This window comes from Moschus berezovskii, chromosome 5 (assembly GCF_049115385.1).
Source record: "Moschus berezovskii isolate FMDL1 chromosome 5, NW_MosBer_1.0, whole genome shotgun sequence".
Classification (NCBI taxonomy): Eukaryota; Metazoa; Chordata; class Mammalia; order Artiodactyla; family Moschidae; genus Moschus; species Moschus berezovskii.
In genome coordinates, this window is record NC_142464.1 from 52,554,247 (window position 1) to 52,578,167 (window position 23,921).

General features: G+C 44.2%; 1 pseudogene; it reads right to left on the reverse strand.

Annotated features, from left to right (window-relative positions):
* Window positions 1-12,237: 12,237 nt before the first annotated feature.
* Window positions 12,238-12,992, reverse strand: LOC129561963 (small ribosomal subunit protein eS6-like; annotated as a pseudogene).
* Between the last annotated feature and the right edge of the window lie 10,929 nt (window positions 12,993-23,921).

The window sequence follows — 23,921 nt, forward strand, 5'->3', positions numbered from 1 at the left end:
TATCTGTGTCTCCCTCATATTTATATGTTGAAAAGTAACCCCCAGTGTGATGGAATTAGGAGGTTGGGTTTTTGGGAGGTGATTAGGTCATAAGAGTGGAGCCCATATGAATGGGATTAATGCCCTTATAAAAGGGACCCTAGAGAGCCCTCGCAGCCTCTTTCCACAATGTAAAGATACAAGAAGTCAGCAAGTGAGAAGAGGGCCCACATCAGAACCCGACCACGCTGGCACCCTGATCTAGGATTTCCAGCCCCCAGAACTGTGAGAAATCAATTTCTGTTGTACGTAAGCCCCCCAGCCTATGGTTATGTTTGTTGCAGCAGTCTGAATAGACCAAGACAATATGTATGTGTACATACATACATATATACATAAATAGACATACATATGGACGTGTGTGTGTGAGTGCTCAGTCGCTTCAGTCACACCCGACTCTTTGTGACCCTATAGTCGCACATAGGAAGAAGGAAATGGCAACCCACTCCAGTATTCTTGCCTAGAGAATCCTGTGGACAGAGGAGCCTGGTGGGCTGCTGTCCATAGGGTCACACAGAGTTGGACATGGCTGAAGCGACTTAGCAGCAGCAGCAGCAGACCCGTATAGCCTGTGAGGCTCCTCTGTACATGGGATTCTCCAGGCAAGAATACTGGAGTGGGTTATCATGCCCTCCTCCAGGGGATCTTCCCAACCCAGGGATAGAACCTGGGTCTCCTGCATCTTCTGCATTGCAAAGGGACTCTTACTGCTGAGCCACCATACATACATACATATAAATAAATATATATATATATTTTTACATGGATAATGATATTCTTCATCTTGCTTTTTCACTTAATTATGCATCATGTTCCTTGTTAGCATAGAGAGCTATCTCATACTTTTATTGGAAGCATTTGTATTTCATTGTATCATAATGTATGGACATCTGGATAGTTTTTAATCTTCTGTTTTTATAAATGGTGCTGAAGTGACTATCATATATTTGATATAATCTCTTCCAGTGGAACTGCTGGGCCATGTGGCATGTGCATTTAAAATTTTGATAGACATTGGCAACTTTTTCTCCATAAAGCCTATACCAATTTTTATCTTCTCATTAACAAAGTGTAAGAGTAGGAACTAAGTGCTGAAAAGATGGAGCCAAATGCTAGTACAACCCTTGTCCATGCTTTAGTCACTGCCCAAAGCATTTTTCTCTATTCTGTACATTAGAGGAGGACATGAGCTTGGAACACCCAGGCTGTGGAACCGCAGGTGAATGAATGCAGCCCGGCAGCACACAGGTAGTGCATCTGAAAGTGTGATGCTCACATGCACACATAAAAATGCACAGACACACACACCCCCCTCGTAATTCCCATGCTCAGTGAGGTTTCTAAGTCAGATTCAATAATAAGATATTGAGAGAACATATGCATTTCCCGTGACAGCACCCTCTTAAAATGTAGTAAATTCAAATGCGTTTGGAGCAGTATGTGCCTGGCAGAGAGTCAGATGTCTTCCTTGTGTCCAGTTGCCACTTCACAAGCTTTGTTGATGATCCTGCTCTTACGCCTGTTGTTTTGTTTTTTCTAAAAGGAGACAGTCACGGAGATAGCTGCTGACCCCGTATCAGCAGAGGGAAGCAGTTCAAATCATGGTCTCTGTAACCCGAACTGCCCCGGTTTAAAGCTGGGCTCGCCCTCCTTTCGCTGGGGAGCTGTAGACAAGTTGCCCTTCCTCTCTGCTACTTCAGTTTCTTCTTCTGTGAAATGGAGACATTGTTGTGAAGACTAGATGAGTTAAAAGACAGAAAATGCTCAGTAAATTTTGAAGAACATCTGTCTGACTCTTCAAGCTGGAATTTTCATCACTGCATTTTCCTGTATCCTACTAGTCCAGTTCATTTTTTAAAAATAAAAATAACATTTATACATCTAAGGCTCTAAAAAAGTAAGTGAAAGAGATAAATCAAAAGTTGTATTTCAGAAATTCTCAAAGTGCACTTGAAAATGTGGCTGGAACCACCCTCATACCTGCACAGCACGGGTGGCTGGGCTAGATGGTGAGAGCAGATGACACCACGGTGAGTGGCCAGAATGGAGGCAAAAATCAGCATCGACTGCTATGCTTATCTGCAGAAATCCAGGCTCTCTGCCTTCTAGAATAATTTGATCCACACCATCTGGCAGCTTGTAAGAAGAAGAAAAAGCAGAAGAGAAAGAAGAAACAGCAGCCATGTAGCATGAATGTAATTCCCAATTCGAGTTATGCACTCTCATGTAATATGAGCCAAATTTAAACATGTCAACATCTCAACAATTGGTGATTTTTCAAGTGCTATACTATGCATCTGGCGGGCGCTCATTGAATGCTCTTCAATGATGGTGACGCAAATGTATTTACTAAAATACAGTGTATGGAAAAAATAAATAGTATATTGTGATGTCCTTTAGTTTGCATTTGCATAAATTGGCACTTTCTGAAATAAGTGGTTGAGATTTAAAAGAACATGGTATGTTTTTAAATGTTCAAAGAATCATAATTATAGAACTTACAAATCCTTTAGTTCGTTTCCCTCATTTTAAGTGTCGGAAAACGTAGTCCAAGATTAATTTTTGCTAATGAGAGAGAGAGAGAATAGGGTGTGAGCCAAGCACCCTGCACACCTAGCAAGGAGGGAAATGAAATGGGAGAGAGAGGTGAAGGTCAGTGGAAGCTGGACCACTCTGGCTCCTGGAGCATCTCTGCTCCCTCCTCTCTTCTGCAGTGACTTCCTGGAAAGGAAGCAGGGGTGTACCTCTTAACCAGGTGTAGCTTCTCTGCTTCTTTCCTTCAAGTATGCTCTGAGATGGAAGTGATGTGCTTGTGATTTATTAGGAAGGATTATCGTGAAAGGAGAGAAGAACCTGTAGAAGGGAAAGACGGAGGGAGAAGATGAGCCATGATGCCTCCAGGAAGCCTCCAGACAACTCTTTGGAATGTTCAGAAGCCAGGGTGTCCCTTCAGATTGTCCCAAGCTGAGATAAGGGGACGGGGCCTTTATAGTCCACATTGGCCGGTTATTAGATGTGAGTCACTGCAGATGAGGTGGTTCCCTTCTGTTCAGCTGGCTCCTAAAGTGAGCTGATAGCTGAGGGCTAGGTGCAATATCATTCTCAGAGTCCAAGGAGAGCCCTCCGTGCCTAAAGGAGTCGTTGGCAGCACATCACAGTGCCCATCGCACCAGGACAGTGTCTGGCAGGGAGTGAGCCAACAGGAAATATCTGTTTGATGGATGAACCCACCTAGAGGCTCAGAACAGAACTGCAAGGGATGGAATGGTCTATCACCTTTACAGTGTGCTTTAGAGGTACAAGAGAAGAGTTCAGTTCAGTTCAGTCACTCTGTCATGTCTGACTCTTTGCAACCTCATGGGCTGCAGCACACTAGGCTTCCCTGTCCATCACCAACTCCCAGAATTTACTCGAACTCATGTCCGTCGCGTCGGTGATGCCATCCAACCATCTTATCCTCTGTATTTCCCTTCTCCTCCCGTCTTCAATCTTTGCCAGCATCAGGGTCTTTTCCAATGAGTCGGTTCTTTTGCATCAGGTGGCCAAAGTATTGGAGTTTCAGCTTCAGCATGAGTCGTTGCAATGGACACTCAGGACTAATTTCGGTTAGGATGGACTGGTTGGATCTCCTTGCAGTTCAAGGGACTCTTAAGAGTCTTCTCCAACACCACAGTTCAAAAGCATCAATTCTTTGGTACTCAGCTTTCTTTATACTCCAACTCTCACATCCATACATGACTACTGGAAAAAACCATAGCTTTGACTAGACAGACCTTTGTTGGTAAAGTAATGTCTCTGCTTTTTAATATGCTGTCTAGGTTGGTCATAGCTTTTCTTCCAAGGAGCAAGCATCTTTTAGTTTCATGGCTGCAGTCACCATCTGCAGTAATTTTGGAGGCCCCCAAAATAAAGTTTCTCACTGTTCCTATTGTTTCCCCATCTATTTGCCACGAAGTGATGGGACCAGATGCCATGATCAAAGTTTTATGCATGTTGAGAGGAGTTCACCCAAGGTAAAATAAAACTCCATTCTTTTCTGCCTCTCTAGTATCTGGAATTTCTCAAGGTTCCTGGGCAATGGAGGCAATCCTGAGCAAGGTCCACCCCTATGATGTGCAGTTCCAAGACAACTCATGGTACTGTGTTGAATGTAGCTTGTTAATTTCCTTCTTCTTTGGACGCTAGAAAATGCAGAAGTAATTGGCACCTCATCTATATTAATGCATAGAACTTTGGGAGCTTCACGACTATACTCTCTGCCTCCTACCCTCAAACTAGTTGATATCTCTTTCTAATGTGTAGTTTTCTGTGATTTCGTATGTTCTAATGTGTAGTTTCCCTGATTCTTATATTTTAGCATTTATTTACGTCTTACTATTTTGATGTATCTCTGAAAGCTTCTCTGAGCTCTGTGGGACAAGGCCAAGTATGAACACATATTCTGTAAGTTTATCATCTTCTCTCAACAGTTAGTGGTTGGTATCCAATCTCACTGGCATTGACTCTCATTCTATGATATCAAGGATAATGGATGAGATCAGCAGGATTATTCTGGGGTCTTTAATGGGATGTCTTCACCTTGGAATGCTCTCATTTGGCTCAGTGAGTGAGCGAAGTCGCTCAGTTGTGTCCAACTCTTTGCAACCCCATGGACTGTAGCCTACCAGGCTCCTTAGTCCATGGAATTTTCCAGGCAAGAGTACTGGAGTGGGTTGCCATTTCCTTCTCCAGGAGATCTTCCTGACTCAGGGATTGAACCTGGGTCTCCCGCATTGCACGCAGATGCTTTACCGTCTGAGTCACCAGGGAAGCCCTCTTTTGGCTCAACACAGATATCTTTAGGCAGTTGGAGGCATTCTTTATAAGCCCTACTTGTGTGAACTTTTATGTAATGCACTTTTATTTCCTAGATTAGTTTATATATTAAATATAGGTCTTAAAAGTACTGTTGCAGTCCTTAAGGCATAACTAAATATTTTCAGCCATTGCTTATTGATTCTGCTGTGAAAATGCTAACACCCAGACCCTTTGGTGTGAACAACAACTTCTTCAGGTCCCCTGGTCTCTGTAGGGTGGGCAGCACTGGTCTCTGGAGGGTTACAGGCAATCTTAGCCTCTGTCCTTGAGGAGATAGCAACAACAACATTGTTAAACCAAAACTGTCTTTGAAAAAGTCTGCTCACCAACTCAGTGTTCATTCAGGCAGCCAAGAAATTGAAGTCTTTGTCCATTTAGGTCTGGGAAAAACTTGCTTTCATCATTTTTCAAATTTACTTTTGGCTGTGCTGGGTCTTTGTTGCTGCCCAGGCTTTCTCTAGTTGTGGCAAGTAGAGGGTTACTCTCTAGTTGCAGTGCTTGGGCTTCTCATTGAGGTGGCTTCTCTTGTTGCAGAACATGGGCTCTAGGGTGAGGGCCTCAGTAGTTGTGAAATGTTGGTTCAGTAGTTGAGGCTCCTGGGCACCAGGGCACAGGCTCAATAGTTGTGGCACATGAGCTTTGTTGCCTTGTGACACGTGGGGTCTTCTCAGATCAAAAATTGGAACTCGTGTCTCCTGCATTGGCAGGTGGGTTCTTTCCCACTGAGCCACCAGGGAAGCCCTCATCATATTTGAGATGAATATTACAAGCAAATGAAAAAGTTGTATGATAAATTTTTTTTGAAATATAGTTGATTTATAATGTGTTTCAGGTGTACAGCAAAGTGAATCAACCATACATACATACATATCCACCTGGATGATGTTTTTTGATGGGACTTAATCCTGGGGTCGTTGAATGAGATTAAACGTGTAGAATGAAGAGTGAGTTCTAATTTATAGCCACTGCTATAGACTGGGCTTTTGGGAATCTACTCCTGACATGCTCTGGCCTAGTGGGTCCTGAGGCTGCCATGGGGTTCTGGATCCACCCAGATACGCATGTGCCACTGGACTCAGACACTAGTGTCTTTCTCAGAGCAGAGCTAAAATTCTCTCCGATCCATAACAGGCTACATGAATACCCTTCCGTTCTCTGGAACATGGATCTTTAATTTTATTTGTTTAAGCAGAAATTTAGAAGATCATATGAAGGAAAGAGCGGGAAGGTGGCCGCAGCGAGAGCTGGAGTTGCCGTGGGCAACACCTTGGTGTCGCAGTTGGAGGAAGGCGGTCCAGCCAGGGAACGGGAAGACGGCACGTGGTGGCGGGGTGAGCGCCGCTCCAGGCCAGTCTTAATTTTGTTTTTCGTTTATTGTCTCGTTCTAAAGCTGTGTGTTGAAACCTTGCTGTGACCAGTCTAGTGAGGCTGGTGAGCAACTGAACGGGAGAAGAGGATGGAGTGAGGAAGGAATGAGGGTGAAGGCCACGTGGGGTGATAGAGGGGCCCGAGGGAGAAGCAGGGACTGTATCCGGGGAGATGACGTCTGAGCGGAATGGAGACGAAGGAAACGTTCCCGGTAGCGGCACAGGGCGCACGGAAGCCTGGAGAAAGGCGCTCTTGAGAACGAGGTATTTGTGGAAAGTCCAGGTGGCTGGAGCCCCAAGCGTGAGAGAAGGTGACCTGAGGAGTCAGGCAGGTGCACGAGAAGCGGCCTGGGCTTTATTATGGGGTCCATGAGGAGCCATTTGAAGGGTCTGGAGTAATGATAACACCATCAGATTTTTGTTTCTAACAGATCAGTAATCTGGGCAAGAGATTATTGCCACGTGGACTCATGTGGTGACAGCAGCCAAAGAGGCGGGTGTCCTCCAAAGGTGGCTACGAGGCAGCAGGCTGGGGTGGTATTCCGGCCGGACCCTAGTACTGAGGAATCGGGAGTGAGGGGCAGGGGTCCTGCTGCTGCGAGTCCCCACGGAGCTCAATCACCTATTGGATTCTTCCTGATGAAGGACTTGTTTCCCAGGAGTGACTTGAAATGAGGATGAGATCTCCAGGGTGGATTCTTGCTCAGGAAAAATGGAAAACAGACGCCTAAATTGCTCAGCATCTGAACTCTAAGTTCGCCCACACTGACCACCCTGATCTCTAAGCTGGCCCCACTCTGACCTTGATTTCTGTTGTAAGCCCCTTTTATTCTGAGCAGGGAGAATCTTCTCCTTAAGCAGGCCCAGCCATTTGTTTCAGGTGCAACCTTCATCGGGTGCTTACTGAAGAAGCACCTCAGCTCTGGGGATGTGTGTGAATGAGCTTTGTAAACAGTCAAGGGCTAGACAATGTAGGAGTGGAGACGTCTCCCAGCTGGATAAGGCCTTCCTCTCACACGCGTGTAAGAAAGTGAGATTCAGTATCCAGCCTATTAAAAATGTATTATGGAGGACTTCCCTGGCAGTCCTGTGGTTAAAACTCTGTGTTTCCACTGCAAGCGGTGCGGGTTTGATCCCTGGTGAGGAAATGAAGAGCTCACATGCCAGGTGGCACAAGCCAAATTTTTTAAAAAATGTATTACTGGACACCTATTCTATGTAAGGCACCATCAGAGGCACAACCTGTCCATTATTTGTCTGTTTATGCTCAGTCTCTGGCACAGGCCTGAGAGAGAGAAACTGGGTGTTTCTGTACTATGCCGGACACGACTGAGCGACTTCACTTTCACTTTTCACTTTCACGCATTGGAGAAGGAAATGGCAGCCCACTCCAGTGTTCTTGCCTGGAGAATCCCAGGGAAGGGGGAGCCTGGTGGGCTTCCGTCTATGGGGTCGCACACAGTCGGACACGACTGAAGCAACTTAGCAGCAGCAGCAGTACTATGAAATGAGTCTTAGAACCCTCCAGGAGCATCTCCACATTCACGGCTCACCCCTGTCTTACTGCAGAGGTTAAAACCATGGGCTCCTGAATCAGGCTTGAATGCAATTTCCCGATGGTTCACTTGTGAGCTTGGCAAGTCACTTTACTTCTGTAAATCTCAGTGATGTCACCTATCAAATGGAGGAGCCATGAGGTCAAAGGACCCAAAATTACCACTTTTGTAAGCCCCAAGTTGACAGTTTCAGATGATTTGACCACCTCTGATGGAAGGTTGTTGTGAGGATTATATGTATTAATATTTTTCATCTAGACCCTGTCACAGGGTAGGGAGTCCTCTTGACCTACACTTTTTATAATAATAAAAAAATAACAATGATAATAAAATAAATGAAAATAAAATTATAATTATTATTTGTACTCAGAGAGGACAGTTTGGGATATGGGTGCTGAGGGGGCTACTTCTCCAGCTCTCAGATTCAACTAAGAGTTTTCTCTGAGTACTCCTGGTCTCTTGCCACACTCCTCAATCTTCCCCTTGGAGGTGGAGTGATTTACCTGGCTTGTGAATGATAGTCACTGGTCCATGTTTTTCGATGGGGAGGAACTAACTCAACGAGAAAACTAGGTGTGTATGTGTGTGCCTCTAGTTTTCTCATTGGGTTAGTTCCACTCCACTAAAAAACATGGACCAATGGTATGCATGAGTTCTCAGATGGTAAAGACTCTGCCTGCAATGCAGGAGACCTGGGTTCAATCCCAGGGTTGGGAAGAACCCCTGCAGAAGGGAATGTCAACCCACTCTAGTATTCTTGTCAGCAGAATCCCATGGACAGAGTTTGACGGGCTATAATCCATGGGATCGCAAAGTGTCAGACACAGCTGAGTGACTAACACACACATGTGTGTGTTTGCAGCTCTCTCTGCCCTCCTCGCCCTTCACCGTCCTGCCCTAGATCAACGCCAGGCAGCCAACCTTCACAAGATTTCTGTTCTACAGACTCACCCTCCCCTTCTCATACCCAGCTTTAAAAAGGGGTGTGCCCGGGGCGGATTCATGTCAATGTATGGCAAAACCAACCAATATATTAATGTAAGGTAATTTGCCTCCAATAAAATAAATTAAAAAAAAATAAATAAAAAGGGGTGTGCAGGAGTAGAGTCAGTAGAAGGAGGAATCCCACATTTAAGTCCTACCCTGCAATCCAGATTTTAGTAGCAACAAAACAGATATTTTGATATCCATCTCCTCATTCCTGACTCTGTCATTTGATTGAGAATTGGACAGAGTGGAGAGCAGTGTAGTTAATTAGTTCCCTCAGCCCCCACAGAAGGGACTGGAGCAGTACTTCCAGGAAGATGTCGTGGCAACAACCTACTTGGATGTGTTGGAAGAAAGTCTAGCCTGGCAGGGAAAGGAGGTAGCTCAGTATGACCACAGTAAGTAATTACATGTCTTTGGCTGGGGCTGGCTGGGCAGGCAAGATCAAGAACAGTTGACCCTCAGTATCCCTGGGGATTTGCTTTCTGTGAATGCCAGAATCCTGATGCCCAAGTCCCTGATATAAATGGCTTAGTCCAGACAGCCCTCTCCATCCTCACATGCAATCACTCCACTATGGAATTTCATTTTTGCATCACTGCTGTCCAGGGGAGGGAGCTCCAGTTTGTGGGATGGGGAAGGGCAAACATGTCCTTGGTCATCCTAGCCAGAGAAAGTTTCCTCGCTAGGGGAATTTTTCCTTAGAGGATGCCTTTGAGCATCCTCTCTTGCTTTCCGTCCTTCCAGAAACTTTTTCTTCTCTACCCAAATTCCTGTTCCTTTTTCTCCCTGAGCAGTTTAGCCCCTGCTTTCTCACCTTCTGCCCACCCTGAGCCAAGTCTGTAGTCATAGCTCTTCTTCTTGTCTTGCTGTAGCCTCCCTCCTGTGGCTCTTCAGCAGGGCAGAGTCAGGGACTGGCAAAACTGGTTGAGAAAAAATATCATATCCTTATTGTCACTAGCCTTTAATGGAGATTTAGCATTTCCTTTAGTTATGAATGTAGGTAACCAACCACAAAAGTTTCAGCAGAACTTGTGAAACTGTCATTAATAAAACTCATAGATACTTCTATATCATACGTATATAATTGTTACAGATGTCTCAAAATATCATTAAGATTCATCAGAACTTTGAAACTACAGTACTAGACCTGTTGCTGGATATTAGTAAATTGTTATTTAACTATTTTGGTAACTGTGTTTCCATATAACTGATTTCCTTTGAGATCCTATGTTATCATTTTATGTACTTTGGAGACATTACCCTGAGGAGTCCAAAGATTTCATCTCATTGCCAGAGGGATCCATGGCACAATATAGATTTAGAATTTGTGCTTTGGTAGAAAAAAAGCACTGTGGAAGTTATGCAATTAGTTATTCTTTAACACGATCAATTCCCAGCTTAGGCTTCCACCTGTAGTCAGAGCCAGTGACCAGGAGGGCAGGGACACGACAGTGGACCCTTGGTCTGTCCTGAGAAGGTGCAGCAGATGGTAATTCCTAAGCTGGCCCATCCCATGCCTTCCAAATGAGAGGCGTACTATCCTTCTGATTGGAGGGGCTGTCTGTCCTTTCTCCTCTTGGGTAACGGAAGGAATGTGATGATCGATGCAGCTTCCCAGGCCAGCTTCTGAGAAGTGAGAGGTGTTACTGTTTCCTCCAGGATGGGTCCCAGCTGACAGTCACATCAGCTGCCAATACTGGAAAAAGGAGGCTGATTCCAGGCCTGGCCACCACTGCAGCCAACACAGACCCAAGAACCACCTCACCCAGCCCAGCCTCCCCAATCTGGAGAGGTAACAGTGATTGTTGTTGCTTTAAGACACTAAGTACGGGATGACTGGTTTCACAGCAATCGGAACCAGAATAGAAGGTGTCTGGGCTTCCCACGTGGCACCAGTGGTAAAAAATCCACCTGCCAATGCAGGAGACTCAAGAGACGTGGGTTTTATCCCTGGGTTGGGAAGATGATGTGGGATGTGAGATCTTAGTTCCTCAGCCAGGGAGCTTAGTTCCTGGGCCACAGACCGGAGCCGCCTGCATTGGAAGATTGAAATCTTAACCACTGGACCACCAAGGAAGTCCCAGTTTACCTTATTTTTATATTCCATGAGTGTAATGAATACTTCCATATATACCCTGGATGCTATAGTTGTATTTTTTCAAGAATGAAAAACTTTTCTATTTTTAAAAGCACAGTTTTATTTTAAAGAGGGATTTGCTCAGTTCCAAAACGCAGTAAAATCTGAAAAATTAAAATATGAGGACCCACTCAGGTTACTAAACAGGTTCTGAATTAGTGAATATCCGTGCTGTTTGTCAGGCAAAGTGGATGTGTCACTTTCAATACTGACAAGTAACACAAACTAATAGGAGATGCAGTGCTGCCAGAAGAAAATTCTGCCAAATCGACTCAATGAGTTATAATCATTTATAATCAGTCCATTAATTAACTGGGCACAAAGGATGTTGTAAAGAGTTCAGAAGTGTTTTCCCATGTAGGTTAAATATACCCCTCCTGCCTCATTTGCCTATGTGGATACTTCAATCAACAATCTTGAATTTTATTCAAAGGAAAAAAGTAAGTTTCAATCTTGTCTTCATTTTCATTTTTCAAAAACTAGATTTTAAAAGAGTCCACATGAATAAGCTTCTGGTATAAAATAGGGGGGAAAAAAAAAACAAAAAAAAAACCCAACCTAAAACCAAAGAAGTAACGGGAAAAAATCAAAGAACCATGAATAGTCACTGAACATCACAAAGGAACATGGATTAAAGAGGAAAAAAGGACATGTTTTCTGTTTTCAGGCGCTTACATTTTAATCAGCGGCTGACAATGTAATTAAAAAAAGAAACTATATTGGCCAAATGTCAGGATTTGGCTAGGATTTTTATTTCTCCTTTTAGTAGTAGCAACAAAAGAATAGAGATGTTTCCAAATTCTGGGCCCTCCAGCAAAATGCTTTAGAAAGCAGCTTTCTAATCATTCTAAAAATTACTCTTAAGAAGAGAAAACTAGAACAAACTAATTGCTCAAGAGATACAGGCTGATCATAAAAAAAAGCGTGTAAGACTATACAGAAGCAAAATAAGATACAAATTACCTATAATCCTTCTATTCAAAGATAAAGTGTTACTTTGTTTACATTCTTTTTGAATTTTTATTGCATATGTTTACTTATATATATATTTTTCCCCAAATAATATTTTATTAAATTTTTTTAAAATTTTCTTTCTTTCTTTTTGGTGTAGCACAGCACACAGGATCTTTGTTCCCCAACCAGGGATCTGCATTGCAAGGGCAGAGTCTTAAACACTGGATCTCCAGGTAAGTGCCCCAGATAGTATTTTACATATTGTTTGAAACGTGTCTTTTCCCTTCCCCCTCTTTTTTTTTTTTTTTGAGGTCTGGTCTTGTTTATTTGTTACATCTCATTTTTGACTGGATTTAGACTTAGAAGTAGGAGCTCTTAGAGAGGACAGCCTTTGTCTTTTGGTGATTTACTCCTGGCATTTTTCTTTTGCCTCTCTATTCTCTTGGCCAAAAGTTTAGCGTGTTCTGCAGCCTCTTCCTTATTTTTCTTAGTATGCTGTTTCTTCAGAGCAATATGCCCAGAACACCTGCAGTAACAAGACACTGAATCTTGGACTCTCTGGTCCTGGGTTTCTTACCTTCTTTGTTTAGGGGCTTTCTTACAACATCCCAGTGGATGCCATCTTCTTTAGAGAGACTGAAAGGTTTGCAGATTCTGGAAGCTCATTTGGACCCCAGGCGATGAGGCACAGTAGTATTAGTGAGTCCAGGAATATCTTTATCCCCCTTTTTTAGGATGACCATATTGTCAACACTCAGATTGGCGTCCACAGTGCAACCCTGAACAGATTAGGTCTTTCTTTCTCCTGTCCTGCTTGGCCTGTAATAGGAGTGCCCCTTACTCAGCAGCAGGTGGACTCGGCCATGGGTCAAGACACCCTGCTTCCTGGGGAAACCCTGCTTCCTGGGGATGCCCTGTTTGTAGTTACTGCCACTGATTCAGACACACATAACCCTTCCATTCTTCACCCAGAGGATCAGCAGCCACTTCTGTGGCCATATGCTTCTTATAGAAGACAGGAAGTTTTTGCTCATTGTCCACTTCAATGAGCTTCCAGCAGCCAGTGGCTGGGGAAGAGATGTTCAGCTTCATTTTGAGGCAGCGGACTGCCTCCAAGGTGCCACAAAAGTGTCCCTTCCTCGTAGTAATAAATCAGCAACATGTTTCTATGCAATAAATGAAAGATCACAGTATCTATGAGCCTTCTTATACACAGGTATCCCATAATTTGGTTGACCAACCCCAACTGTTGGATAATTGTTTCCACCCAAAGCTGTGTTAGAATCAGTGGTCTCATTGTTACCTCTTCGCGTACATCTTTATTTCCACAGGAAATGATACTGGTGGATGAAAGAGCATAGCGTGTGCATTTACGAGAAACATTCCTCAGTTTGAACGAAATTCAAAATACCTAAGTAGTATATCTGGTGAAGTCTGACAGACGTCCGACTGGCTGTGTGATCTCAGGCAAGTTAACTGCTGAGGGTCACACGGTGGGGAGAACGACTGCCCTGTGGCTGTGAGGATGGGTCAGTGAAATGACACGTGTAGCTGTTGCCAGCACAGTGGCCGGCACATAGCAGGGGTTTCATAAACGTCAAGTCGTTTCCTTCCTTGTCCCCACCTAGTATGAAACTCAGTCTCATTCACAGAGAGAGAGTAGGGAGAGAAGAGGGATGAAGAAGAAGATGAAAGAGGAAAGGAGACGGCGGAAAGGAGGAAGGAGAGAGGGAAGAGCAGAGACGGCGGGAAGCAGGGATTAAGAGAACAGAGAAGGGGCCTGGCAAACACGGACCGTGTGTCTGCATGCCTCTTTTTGGAAGAAAAGACTCGTGGTAGCTTTCATGCTTTTTTCGTTGTTTATTTTTCATGGCTAGTTTCCCCCACCCAGCACAGAAGCTTTGCAGTGCGTTACTTCAGCATTTCCATCTGCCCCTTGGGTATTATCAAAGGTTAAAACCCACACAACAGGGCAGAGTAACGCTTGTTTACTTGCAAGTTTCATGTCTGGTCTTGAAAGGTGTTTTTTCCCTTGCCCCACAAGCACTGATGAGAAGGAAGATGGATGGTACACCAAGGGTGAGGCTGATGCATGCAAATTGGGTTCTGCATGGGCAGGTTGGGTTGGGGGAGCGCTTCCTCCTAACCCACACGCACACCTGGATTCAGGTGCCCAGGTGACAGCCATTTAAGCTCTTTGCCTGCCCCCATCTCCCCTCCCACCTTTTCTGGAGACTCTTTCCCAGGCAGGGATCTCCTAGGACTCCTTTTCAGTCAACTGCTGCCTTTCCCAGGGGTATCTGCATTTCAGGATGCAGCGCTCTCTGAGGGATGCAAGGGTTGTCGGTGTTAAAATGTTTACTAATCATTCAGGCGGCCCTGCTTCCTTCCCTGCTTTCCCTCCAGCAGCCATTTACTGAGCGCATGGCATTCCAGAATGTGTCCTACACTGAAGTGCCATGGACAACACAGACAATCTCTCTGCCCTCTTTGAGCTTACTTTGGATGAAAAGATAGACAAAACCCAAGTACACAAATGCATGCCCAGTTATGGAGTCGCTGAGAGAATTTACTCTGGGTAGGATGGTCAGGAAAGACCCCTCTTCCCCAGAGGCAGTGATATTTAGCCCCCTTTCAATTTTTACGATTTCTTGGATGTCCAGAAATGAGTATGTCAATCAATACATCACTGAGGCAGTGGATGCTTTGGTCTGTTTTAATAATAATAACAACCTACATGTATTGAAAGCCTACTATGTGGTAAGCAGGCTAACAACATTTTGTTGCATCTAGTCTTAATGGCAAACCTTTGGCATAGGAATTACTGTTTTCCAGAAAGGCAGAGAGGTTTTCCCAAAGTCATACTAGAAATAACGGCAGAGCAAAAGTCTGAACCCAGCTCTACTTTGCTCTAAAATCTGTATCTTTTCTATAATACCACATCCCCTTCCTTCCTGAGAAGAGGTCCTGACAACAGGTTGCCCTCAAACCCTTATTCCACAGATGATGAATAGCTTAATATAGAATTTACCTAGACCTGTTTCCATGCAAATGACAAAGGATTTTTTTCTTTTGCCCCATTTCAAAGATTCTATGAACCTTGACTTTCTCCCTGATTCTCTATAATCCTTTCCTTTGGAAGAAATAATCCAGTTGAGCCAACCGATGCTCACTTGTGTTGCCAGAGATGCAACAGCGGTGGGGGTGGTACCCCATCTCTGCCTGCTCCCTGCTTCCCTCCCTTCTTTTCTTCTTTTTGTGTTCCATGCTGATTTGAATTAAACTGACATAACTGTCTCAAGTTTTCACGTCCCTCCTTGTCCTGGAGTACATCATCATTACAGATTCAAACAATAGCCCCATACTCTAGTCCCCCTGAGATGGCATTTATGGAAATTCTTGTGCCACTACTAGGATGCAGGAACATTGAGTGGGAAGCATGGCTTTTCAGGGAAGTACCTGATATTTCACCATTAGAAGTCTCTTCAGTTTTCTCTAATAATACAGGTGCCCTTTAAGGTGAAATGCCTGGAGTATTTCTAGTTAATAACAACATGGATGAATGAATATCAATAGCATTTATATTTATATGGCATTTCCCAAAGTACCTTAGCTTATATTAAGCCCTATGTTTTCCTCCAAAACCATGAGTTGGGCCATAAGCCATTGTTTCCACTACAGACAAAGGAACATGTAATGTCTGTCTGTATTGATAGGTAACTGCAACTGGTCCCAGGTCACCTAGCTGGTAACTGATCCAACTGGGACTCAAGTCCAAGGCTTTGGAAGTTGAGGCCAAGTGCTCCTTCCAAACACTGTTTAACACTGCAGATCAGTTTATCTGGGTCTTCTTGTGGCATCTGACTGGAGAAAGTGTTCAGAGAGAAGTAGGACATAGGGTAAAGGGAGGAATTCAGCAGGTGAGGACTGATTAACTGTGAATGACTGACTCACTCATTCACACGTAAATTTCACAGTCTTTTACTGAACAGTATCACCTATTGTATGATACTGCAAGAAAGCCTAAATACAGGAGGGTAATCCTTATATTTGGCAGAGACCTACTAGCATTCTCTTCTTCCTGGCTCCACGTCTGGACTACGTTTCCCAACCTGCCTCATACTCCATGCCTGTGGTCTAGCTAATGGAATATGACTAGAAAACCTCTCGCTTCCTGCTCTTTCCCTTTAATGCAGATCATCATGGAGAGCTTGAAAGCTCTGAATTATTTTATTCCTGCCAGTTTGGAACACCCTTAGACATATACTTCTATTACATTACACCACTGGAAGTTTGGAGTTTACCTTTTACAGAGATTAGTGCTTTCAGCACTTCTTAACCAGACTGTAGGAAAGAATTGAGACCTAATGCCCTAAGGCATCCATTGTAGGGAATGGATTAATCTCTCTTGTGCATCTAAAATGGTACAAGTTCTACATCTTCCTTAGGAGAACTGAGAGAACAGTCACTCACACAAAGTTCCATGGAGTTTAGTTCTCTTGTGGAACCTCTGTTGAGAAAGGCTGCATCCACTTGAGCAATCCTTGTCCTCAAGGGGTTTATTATAATCTAGTTGTAGAAATTGATCAGATGTACAAGGAAATATGAAGAGGGAAATTCACGAGGCTCACAATAAGCCTGTGAAGAAGACTTTATCTTTGTTATTTACAGATAAAGAGGTTGTAAATTACGCAAATAAAGGCTCAGGGTTTCTCAACTGGAAGGTGTTGGAGCCAAGGTTGAACCTGTCTCTTAAACAGCTTTCCTAATCACACCTCCAAAACTCTCAGATACTTTTCCTTATGCCAGGAAGGACTCGATTCAAGCCACTGCAAAAGAAGCAAGTTTAATCTCCTCTTTATGCAATTCTCTGTTTGGCCCACAAGGAACAGAGGGTATCTCCCTTCTGGAGAAGGGTACTTCTCTCACTAGCACCTTGGGTCTTGGTCATGTCTGAGATGCTTTCTCTCCATAGATTTTTTCCTGTCTTGGGCCTGTTATGGGAAAGAGATAATAACATCATTGAAAACCATTTATAGAAGTGAATGGGCTTCCCAGGTGATGGAGTGATAAAGAATCTGCCTGCCACTGCAGGAAATGCAAGGGACGGAGGTTCAATCCCTGGGCCAGGAAGATCTCCTGGAGGAGGAAATGGCAACCCAGTCCGGTATGTTCTTGCCTGGAAAATTCTGTGGACAGAGGGACCTGGCAGGCTACAGTCCATGGGGTCACAAAGAGTTGGGCATGACTGAGCACGCAGCCCACACACACAAGTAAAGAATTGACCAGGTGTAAAAATAACAGTCATCCTAGATTCTGACTTTAGGAAAAGGGTACCAATTTATGAAAAGTTTGGGAGGTATGATTAGGAAAGCAAAGGGTTGTTAGTTTACAGAGAGAATTAGGTTAACTAACAACCATCTTCCAAAAGCTTAATTAAGTCTCTCAGCCCTCAAGTGAGACAAGGAAATAATTGATTTCTGCATTGCTGATGGAAAAGTGGTGGGGGGAAGTAATTCACCCATGGCCAACAAGGGAAACAGCATCTGTCCTGGGATTAAAACGTATGATTTTCTGGCTGTTGGTCCTTTGTTTCACTTTTGAGTCTGGAATGCTCAAGGCCCAGAAGAATTTTTTTGTGTGTGAGAGCCCCAGAGCAGGACCATCAAAAGATCCTTTGCAAGTGAGAGACCAAATAATTAAGGATTCACTCCTTAGTAATTTTCTGCCCTTCAAAGAAGTAACACAAGCAGTGTGCTTCTTCTGAGTATCAAGGCCATGTGGGTTCATGTGGGTTCGTTTTAATAAGTGCTGGCACTTCTCATTATAAGTTCTGTCCATCACCCAGTGACTTGTGATGCCAGAAAATATTTGGAGATCTTAAAAGTTTAAAGCAACATCCAGAACAAGCTAGATTGAAATAAATCAAAGTGGGGGGAAAAGAAGAATAAGTAACAAAGAAGGGGGAAAAAGCTTTTCAGAACTATTGAATTCACCAGTCACCGAATGCTGTTCAAGGAGGTTTTCCAATGTTTTGCACAAAGACTGCACGTGACAAGCATTTAATTACTTTATATCAGTGTGAAACCTGAGACTGAGATGGAAACCATCTTGTCCAAGTTACACGTAAAATAGGTAGCCAGTGGGAATTAGCTGTATGGCTCAGGGAACTCAGACAGGGGCTCTGTGACAATCCAGAAGGGTGGGATGGGAGGGAGGGAGGAGGGGACATGGGTATACCTATGGCTGATTCATGTTGATGTTTGACAGAAGACTACAAAATTCTGTTAAGCAATCATCCTTTAATTAAAAAATAAATAATTTTTTTTTAAAAAAAGAAGGAACAGGACCAGTAATAGAATCCAAGTTGGCAAGTCAGCCTGTTACCTTAATGTGTTAAAAAACAAACCCTCCATACCCTCAGAAAACAAAACAACCCAGTCCTGTCCATCTCTCGTGTGTCTTTCTTTACCACGCACATGAATTCCTGCACCTCTAACACTCTGGTCATCAAACGTGTGTGGGTATTTCCTGCACCAAGCAATTCTCTGACACCGGCTGGGTATCCTCTAATTTAATTCAGTTCTGACACCGCCTACCTGGAGAGAGTGTCAGACCCCACAGGTTCAGGGTTCACCTCCCTTAGACCGATCCATCTAACCACTTTAGATGCCGATCTCAAGTAGTAGGTCTCCATGTCACCCACAGCTTCTGTCCTGTTTGGCTACAAATCAGAGCTTCTCATGACTTCTTCCCGCTGGTGCTGTGCTGTGCTGTGCTTAGTCACTCAATCATTTCCGACTCTCTTCGACCCTGTGGACTGCAGCCCGTCAGGCTCCTCTGTTCATGGGCATTCTCTAGCCGAGAATACTGGAGTGGGTCGCCATGCCCTCCTCTAGGGGATCTTCCCAACCCAGGGATCAAACCCAGGTCTCCCGCATTGCAGGTGGATTCTTTACTGTCTGAGCCATCGTGCAAGCCTGGGAAGCCACCAGGGAAGCCCGTGGAGTCTCATGACTTCTTCCTCCTTAGATCTGATTAATTTGCTAGAGTGGCTCACAGAACTCAGGGAAACATTTATTTAGGCTTACCAGTTTATTCCAAAAGGATGTGATAAAGGAAACAGATGAACAACCAGATGAAGAGATGTATGGGGCAAGGTGTGCGGGGAGGTGGGTGGAGCTTCCATGACCTCTCGGGTGTGCCACTCTCCACGCACCTCCACCTGTTCAACAACCTGGATGCTCTCAGAACCCCATACGACTGGAATTTTATGGAAGATTCATCACATACATATGATCAATCATTAACTCCATTTTCAGCCCTTCTCCTTTATCAAGAGAATGGAAGATGTGGTTGAAAATTCCAAGCTTCTAATAATGGCTTGCTGTTGCGTGTGACCAGCCCTCATCCAGGAGTGGACCCAAAAGTCACCTCATTTAAACAAAAGATGCCCTTATCACCCAGCAGATTACAAGGGTTTCAAGAGTGCTGTTTCAGGAACCGTGGTCAGAGACAAACATTAGGACAAAGGATGTTCCTAGTGCTTTTATCACTTAGGAAATTACACGAGTTTTAGGAGCTCTGTGCCAGCAGCCAGGGGCAGAGACCAACACATACTTTCCACTGTCTCACACTTAACTGCACTGTACTGCCTTCCACCTGCAGATCTGACTGAAAGGCTAGGAGGAGAGCTGTCAGAATTCCTGTGCTTACATGTCTGTTTTTCTCTGCTTGACTGAAAGCTCTTGAGGCCCAGAATCAAGATTTAGTATCTTGGTATCTCCAGAGCCTAAAGTAGTTGGTGAGAGCAGTAAAATTTTGCTGCATGAATGAATGGACATCTGCAATGAGTTATAGGCCAAGAGTCAAATATCTCAAATATCTCACCCTCTCATCTAATCCCGAGTCTCTCAGGCTCTCAGAATATAGGCAACATTGCTCACCCTCCCCTGCCATCCCCACATTCTACTTCCTGGGCCAAGAAAGTCCAAAGCTGTCTCTGGAATGTCTGGAAATTTTAGACAAGTCACATCTGGATTACGAGACTCAGTTTCTTCTCCTGTAAGTGGATGTTTTGACTTAGGGAAGGATGGCAGACAAATGCCTTCAAGGGTTAGACAAGTACAGAAAGTAAGTGATGCAGATATTTGCTATAAGACAATCAAGAGTAGTGACCACAATGGTCAATATGGAAGGGTCCCTGAGACAGAGAAAGAAGCTACAATTCATCTTCAGTTGATTTTTGTTTTAAGGAATTTTTTTTTTTTTTTTTGGTGGCATGTGGGATCTAGTTCCCTGACAAAGGATTGAACCTGGGCTCCCTGCACTGGGAGCTCAGAGTCTTAACCACTGGACCACCAGGGAAGTCCCTCCAGCTGGTTATTATATGGGAATGAGGGCTTTTTCCCAAAAGATGTGGAAAATCTGGATTTTTATGTGAAAGCTTCCAGTTCTTAAATGTTGGCACAAAATTTTTCAGAAACACAAAATGAGCCAAACTCAACACATCTGTGTGCTGAAACCAGCCTATGGACCTCCAGGGTGCAGCCTCTGGACCAGATGATGTCTGAAGTCCTTTCCAATCTGGAAGGATTTGGCCTGGTGGCAGAGTGTCTCTTCAATCCATGTGTTTTTGGCTCCCTGGTCTATTTCTGCTCCAGTTTAAGCAGAGTGGACGAGGGCTTAAGTGTAACTGTGTTTATAAACACCCTAAAGAATTCCATATGGTATGCCGAATGTGAAGTTGGCTTAATTTGAAAAGATTAAATGTGCTCAGGCAATTGCAGAGTTGTCTGTTTCATAAATCAATGCAATTTGTTGGTGGCAGGCCCGCAAAAGGATGAGCTTTGGGAAACGCAGCTGGTGTGACCAGTAAGCCCAGTGGTAGGGACATCAGAGGCGAGTTGTGTGACAGCAGCTCTCCCGAACATTCAAACATCTTCCTCTTTGCAACACACGCACACGCTCCCCTTCTCCCTTCCCCCACCCCCATTTTGTTTCCTGCTTCTTAATTTGAACCTTATCCAAATGAAAAAGATTTCCTTTACACATTCAGGGACAATGCAGGAAGTGCTCAGCCATCCTGGACCAGCTTTCTCAACAGATAGTGGCCCTTGGAGTCATGCAGAAGCCCTCAATTAGGAACTTGAGCAGTAGGCCTGCCTCTGGCATTAACCAACCATGAGACCTTGGACAATCATTTCCCCTCTCTGAGCCTCACATCTTTAGCTGTAGAATAACGGGAATGAACTTGGATGTCTTAGGTCTCCTGCACCATTAACAATACTCGTTATCTTTGATCCCCCAGGAGGCAGGAGAGAAATCTCTCCTGTTTTCTCCTTTAACATTGTTTCTGCTTCAGATGATGGGCAGCGGCCTCTTGGCCTCATGTTTAGGCATGGGAATAACCTTGGCTCTTCTTTTCTGCAGAGCCACCTTAAAAGCAGGTGGTTGGGAAGTTTGGTGTAATGTGTGGTGCAAGCTTAAGGTGGACCTTAAGGCATCTATGGATCCCAGGTAAGCCTGGAACAGAGACCCCTCATCATTGACTTTTCCTGTTATCTATGGCACAATTTCAGGAGCAGAGAGTGTCAAACTCATGTAATCAGGTGTCCTGATCAGTATTTCTTAACCCTTCAGAACACAAAAAGGAAAAGAAGAGGAAAAAGGGTATGTGAGTTAGACCTGTGGTCACAAATAACAGAAAAGCAAATCACGGCAGGTTAAACAATAAGAGGATGATTTAACTAATATGAAAAGAATCCCAGTGTTATACCAGCAGTTCCAGGAATGGATAAATCATCAACTCATTGACGTCATTAAAGTCCCAAATCTCTTTCATTTTTCAATTTTGTGTCAAGGCAATTCTTTCTCCTCATTGTAATGAAATGGCTGCCACGGTTCCAGGTATCATGTCTTTGCACATCAAAGTTCCTTTTTCCTGTATCTTTCATTTTCCAGTAAGACAACCCCCCAATATTTCTTTTAAAGTCACAATGTCCAGAAATGAGTCTCATGCCTGTGCTTAAGACCAATCATTAACAGGGAAGTGAAATTACTGTCCTTTGCTTAGAACCCAATAATCCTGCTTCACGCTGAGCTGGGGTGAGGCCCTGCCTTCTCTGAGGTGCAGAAGTCCTACACCTGAACAAAATCAGGGTCAGAATTCAAAAAAGGAGGACAGGGGACATGACTGTTAGAAAGACTACCAAAAGTACCTCTTTTCTTTCCTTCCTAGTCTCTACCTTGGGTCTGGGAGGGAGGAAAGAAGAAAAGTAGGAAAAAAGAGGAGGAAAGAGAAAAGCAGGGAGGAGGATAAGGGAGAGTAGTAGTTTTGGAATCAAACAGACTCTGGTTTCAATTCCAGCTTTGCCATTTCCTAGCTGTGTGTTCCTGGCATGACCCCAGCCATGGCTAAGCTTGGGTTTCCTGACTTGTAAAATGGAATAAGGTGAGATTTCCATGAAACTAAATGATAAGATAAATATAAGGTGCCAAGCATAGTTATTTTGACAAAATAATGTTCAGTTAATATTAGGAAGAAGAGAAATAGAAGTAGGAAAGAAGCAAGACTTTATAGAGGGCTTTACAGTGTATAAGATGCTTTCACAAATATTAGCCCCTTCTATCTGACAGTCAGGTCACAGATGGGATGTGTTTATTGTTTGCTTCTAAGGATATTGAAGCTACAGATCGGGGACCACATGTATTATCTTGCTTAAGAAATCCCACCTTACTTCCCTTTCACAAGTCAGGAAACCCAAGCTTAGATATGCCTGGGGTTATGCCAGGAACACACAGCTAGGAAATGGCAAAGCTGGAATTGAAACCAGAGTCTATTTGATTCCAGAACTACTAGTAAGAGCAGGGTGCAGATCTTCAAAGTCCAAAGCCCCAGAAACATCCAGAAAAAAAGTGGTAAAAAATAAAAAAGTGTGCTGAGAATAAAAGCATATTATTATATTTGGAAAACACATTGTGGGGAGGGAGAAATCCTTACAATGAAAAATCAGATTGTTGGAGTCCACCTAACTCCCAAACCTCCATCTTCTTCTACTTAGATTCAATTCAACAAGTATATTGAGCACCTGCTGTGTACAGAGCAGATGGCTGGTCCCCAGAGGATACAGAGGTGGGTGAAATACATCCTTTGTACTCAAAGAACTCAGAGTCTTGGAAAAGCGCAGAGTCATTTTACTGACTAAGCTTTTCAAAATGCAAAGTATTTGAATTAGTACTCTTTTTCTTCAAATTTTCACCTTCCAAATCTTGTAGCTGTCTTGTAGCCCACAAGCCCTCATGGTCAAGGCTGATACAGACTTTGTGGAGGAGACGAGTACTGTGGAGCTGACTTCGATATTCTCTGTGGTTTCTTCCAAATAGCATAGTCTGTTAGGACAGGAGATCAACCGTGTCAGAAAGCGGTTCTGAGAGTTCTGGTGGTCTGGAAGACGATGGAATCTTCCTCACTGAGCCAGCCACCTCCTCTCCCCAGCCCGAGCCAGGGTCAAGCCAGCCAACCCTTGCCCATCAGGAGTCCCACTTGGAGTGAGTGGGCTGTGCTTCACCCAGGCCTGCTCTTGACTGGGCACACCTGGGCTTGGGAGCTCCAGGGTGGCTGAGGGGGCTCTCGGTGACTCAGCCACACTCTCCAGACCCTGTCGGGCATCATCACCTGAAAAGAATTGCCATGCTTCCCCAAAGGAGGCCCTTAGCCTCTGAGACCCAGTCTTCTTCCCTGTTCCAAGCAGAACTGATTCCTCTGGACTTCTGGCTCAGAGATAACTTGAGTCAGGTGTGGTGCATGTGATGAAACACTCCGCGGTTCCAGTGGTCAAGAGGAGAGCAGAGCTTGGGTAGCCAGGCCATGGTGACATGGGTTTGAGCTGGAGGAGTGAAAGTCAAGTGGCAGGAGCGGGCTGATACCATCAGAGGGGTCGTACAGGGCTATGGGGCTGGTTTTGAACAGCAGGTGCCTCTCTTTCCCAAGGCAGCCTTGAATTTTTCTTAAAGAGCCCA